Here is a 5,353-nt window from a genome sequence, read left to right as displayed (position 1 = left end):
TGATTACAAGATTATGAATCTAAATAATCATCACACATGAGAAATCTAAAAGAAATGCGCAATTAAATTTGAAACATTCAAATTCCCGTCGCATTATAAAACGCCACATCTTCTTGTTCTAGGGTTTTCGAACTATGCATATTATAAACATATAACAAACAACGAAAACACATAAGATCATGCAATTCACATAACATAAAATTAATCCACATAATCAGAGCAAAAAATTGGCTCTGATACCAATTGTTGGGGTTTGGAGCCCCTTGCACAGCGGAAGTTATGCATTCACAAACAAATCATAATTACAGATCTATTTGACTGTTATGGAATCAATTAACTACATGTTAAAAACAGAATTGCATCCAAGAACGCACATAATTCATGTAAAAAGAATAAAAACCAAAAACATGAATTTCTACGGTTTAGAATTACCAATCTGATTCTCCAAAGAATCGTCGATTGCTTGCACCTTCTCCACGTGATGTTCTTCGTACTCAACCACGAACCTTCTAATCTGTATCCCGAACTCAGATAATGACCTTTGGGTGGGCAAAGCTTGTCAGAATCGAAAAGGGCTTGATTAGAAAGAAGACAGAATATCAGTTTTGTCAAAAACTGATTTTTCGTCCACTCCCACAGGGGAGCATGAAAATTAACACTTAATTTATTAATAATCTCCTTTCTAATCTCCTTTTATATTGAGTTATAATGGGCCAGATTAGGGATCCATGGAGGTTGGACTTGGGCCAAACCAGTTGGACTTTTACTAATTAAATTGAGCCCCAATTTAATTTAAATCCAAACAGAATATTATTATCATCCACTATAGTATAATAATATTGACTGCCCGTCCAATCCCAAATTACGAGTAATCCGGCTTTACCTCTTTAATTTATTATTTCCCGTGTTTAAGATATAAATATCCATTAATTAATTTAAGTCTGCTATTTGACTTTAATTAATTAATATATTTTTCCAAGAGTTGTCTAATTCAAAATCTTTATTTATTATTCTGGAATAAATTCCAACCGGCCGGGTTTCTGAATAATAAAACCTTTTTCGAACACCTCTTGAGGATATTATCAAACTGGACTCACCCAGCACACGATTCATTGCAATAACAATACTAGCACCTCTAGACATTAATTACCACTACCCATTATATAAGGATTCTTGGATTGCGAAAAATCCGCAACATTTGATAAATCAAAGTAGTGCATAATCAATATCGTATGCTCAATGTTATATCAACAATGATTAAGAAATATTAATCACCGAGACCTCGTCTTTCAGTAAATAGCAAGAAAGACTTATCTCGACTGTTAGATCCTTCAGTGCTATACCACACCAGTGTCGTTTATTTCCTAAGGTAAGGAAACATGCGGACTGACACTGCAACCTTTCACGACAGGTAGCCAAAGCCTATCTAGGTTGTGATATTCTATATCTCTTCTACAAATGACCGACTGCGTCACCTTCTGTGAACGTCGTTCACGACCAGTCTACTATGTTGAAGAATTAGACTTGTTTGCTTCTAATACATTTAAATGTTTGAGATACATCTTATAAATGCACAAGCAAACATCAATGCGACAAAATTACTTCTTCTCGCCTTGGGATAAAAGTGGATTGTAGAGTTTATTGTATACACGCAATTCTATCCGTGCAACATGCTCGGAATATGCTTTTCAGTATACCAATCCTAACAGTGAGACAACCCAAAAATGGAAAGTTGATCACTATAGTGGGACGGAGGGCATAAATAAGTTGGTTGTCAGGCAGCCAAAAGCAATATTGTACAAAATTAAATAAAGTAAATGAAGTATTGGAAATAAACAAAGTAAATGAGATCATAGTTCACATGTTATGCATTCAAAACGAGCCTAATCTAGGTCTTAGAATCATGCAAATACCGTTTTACCAACCCCTCAAACTTAACTATTTGTTCGTCCCTAAACAATGGAAGAGAGAAACTAATAAAGAAATGTGGATGGTAAGGACTAGATTTCCTATTTTCCTTAGAAAACATAGACAAGATATAAGTTTATCAAGACATTAATTAAATCAAGCAAAACTATTAGTACACTTTCGTTATTAACTCGTATATCACCTTGAAGTACAAGCTCTCGCAAGTGCTTGGATGTGTGTTTTTCACTCACGCTCATAGTGTATATAGGAAAAATGCATCACCACATATCATGCAATATGCAAATTTTAACCATAAACTTGGTCAAAATCTAATCCATTCTCAACTTATTTTGATTTAATGAAAAAAAACTACGACGAGTATTATATTTGAGTGTAATGTAGGCTCGTGGCTAAGGCAGGGAAATATAGCAAATAGTACTAAAAATCTCAAAGCATACGAAAGATAATTTTATCCCTACTACTTTTATTTAGTATTCCTTCTGTCCCACTCAAGTACTGGGGTTTTAATCCCCGTGTACAACGGAAGACTTGTACAAAACAAATAAATAAGAGATATAATCTATTTGACAAATTATGGGATTAGTCTTTTCACATGTTAACACTGAATTGCATGCTAGAACGCAAATAATTCATGCTTAAAGAAAATAAATCCTAAACATGAATACTACGGTTCAGAATTACCGATTAAATTCTCCAAACAATTGTCGATTGCTTGTGCCTTCTCCACATGATGATTTTCAATACTAGACCACAAATCTTCTAATCTGTTCCCGAACTCAAGTTATGATCTTTAAGTGGGCAAACCTTATCAAAACTGAAAGGACTCGACTAGAAAGAAGACAAAATCTCTCTCTTACATAAAGAGAAAATTATGAAATTCCTATGTGGGAATTTTCAAAAATTACAATGATGGAATCATAATTGTCTTATGTCTAGTCTCCTTTATATAGAGTTATGATGGTCCAGATTAGGGATATATGGAGGTTTGGATGCAGGCCACACCCAATTAGCTTTTATCTAATTAAATTGAACCCAAATTTAATATAAGGTTGAATTGGAATATTATTATTAGCCCCTACAGTAATAATATTGATTTACCCATCCAAATCTGAAATTATAAGTACTTTGGGTTTCCTCATTTAAATAATTATTTATCACGCTTAAGATATAAATGTCCATTAATTAATTAAAGTCTACTATGGACTTAATTAATCAACATCTTATTCACTCCAAGAGTGGACTCAACGAGAAACACTTATTTATTATTCATGGAATAATTAAATTCCATCTGACCAGTTTTCCGAATAATAAAACCTTGTTTCGAGCTTCTCTTGAGGAAATTATCAAACTAGACTCACCAGGCGCGCGATTCAACATAATAGCAATCCTAGCACCGCTAGATATTAATTACCACTATCCAAGATATCAGGATTATTGGATTGCGAAAAACCCGCACCATTTGATAAGTCAAAGTAATGCATAATTAATAACATATGCTCAAGGCTAAATATATTGATTAAGAAATGGTAGTTTATCAAAACCTAGTCTTTCAGTAGATAGAATAAAGACAAGTCTTGCTGTTAGATCCATTCAGTGTTATATTACACCAATGTCATTTTATTTCAATAAGGCTTAGAAATAATCGGATTGACATTGCAACCTTTCGCAATAGGTAGTCAAAGCCTATTTAGGTTATGAAATTCTTATTTCTCTTTTGCAAAGCATTGCATAAAACCAACTGTAGTTACCTTAAAGTGTACGACGCCCACAACCAGTCTACTAAGCAACAGACTTAGGCTTTGTTTGCTTCTTATGCATTTAAATGTTTGAAAAACATCTTATAAATGCACAATCAAACACAATGTATTAATAATAGTGATTCTATTCATGCGAAACTGCTCGAATAATACGGAATCAGGTTAAAAGTGGATTGTAGAGTTGTATACAAGCAAGATTCTATTTATGCTCGAAACATGCTTTTATAGTACACCAAACCTAACATCAAGATGTCCACATTTTTAAGTTACATGGGATTTTAGGAAGAATTTGTTAGGTGGCATCTTGAGTGGTACAAACTAAAAATGAAAGTAGAGAGAAAAAAAGTAGTTGAATATTTTAATGAGGAGAGAGAAGAGAGAGATTTATTTCCGAATATAGAAAGTAGACATCTTAAGTGGTACAAACTAAAAATGAAAGATGAACATCTTGAATTGGACAGATGGAGTACCATTCCTAACAATTCACAACTTAGTTATATAAGACTTCATCTAGATTTATTTTCACTTCTCAACTCCTTGAATTTTCTTTAACTTTCAACTTTTTCGACCACTCTATGTTTCTAATGCAATTCACAACTTAGTTATATAAGACATCATCTAGATTTCTTTTCACTCCTCAACTCCTTGAATTTTCTTTAACTTTCAACTCCTCAACTCCTTGAATTTTCTTTAACTTTCAACTTTTTCGACTAATCTATTTTTCTAATGCATCCCTCTTTGCTATGCACAACTAATTTTCTTCCACAAATGTCTTTGCATTTTTAACCTTTAGGCACAACCACTCCTTATTTTATTTAATTTATTCTCTTTATCACTCCAATTCTTTTTCACGGAATATTCTACGAAAAACAAGAGTTAAATAACTCGTTCATATTGTTTAGCTTCCAAATAAACAGGCTTAAAGACTCAAAATGGTAAGGAATTTAAAAAATAAGGTCAAGTTTAAAAGTAACTCAAACTAATAGTAAAATCATCCGTGTTCGGGTTGATAATTTCCTTAATAGACTGTGTTCTGTTAGACCATATTGGATTAGGGCGTTATCTGGTTGACTTGCAAATGACCTAACCGCACGATTTGCCACCCATGGTAAAAAACTAACCACAACTGAGAGATGTTGGTGAGGAAGTAGGATGTTCTACTCGACCGCATAGGTTAAGTCCACCCACCACACAATCGACTTAGACGGTCTAAGTCACACGATTTTGATAGAAAATCTTAAATTTTTTGTTTCTTTTCTACTTTTTTAAATACTTCCTCCGTCCACCAATAAACGTCTTATTTTTCCATTTCCGTTCGTCCACCAATAAATGTTCCAATAGGATGTAATGGACCGCACATCCTATTAAATTTATTTCACTTACATTTCATTATACAACTTATACTCCCTTCGTCCCAAGTAGCTTAGTCGTTTCTATTTTGCACTCGTTTTGCAAAAATGATGATAAATAGTTAAAGCGGAGAGAGTGTTAAGAGAGATAATATTGTAGAGAAAAGCCTTATCTTTATTATCATCTATCTTATTTTATTCTCCTTCACTTCATTCACTTTTAACACAATTTCTTAAATCTCGTGCCGAAAAGAAATGTCTCTACTATAGAAGGACGGAGAAAGTACTAGGTTTTGTCTTCATGAAAGTTAGACTATA

The sequence above is a fragment of the Salvia splendens genome, chromosome 14 (genome assembly GCF_004379255.2).
Source record: "Salvia splendens isolate huo1 chromosome 14, SspV2, whole genome shotgun sequence".
Taxonomy (NCBI): domain Eukaryota; kingdom Viridiplantae; phylum Streptophyta; class Magnoliopsida; order Lamiales; family Lamiaceae; genus Salvia; species Salvia splendens.
Note: the sequence above shows the minus strand (reverse complement) of the source record.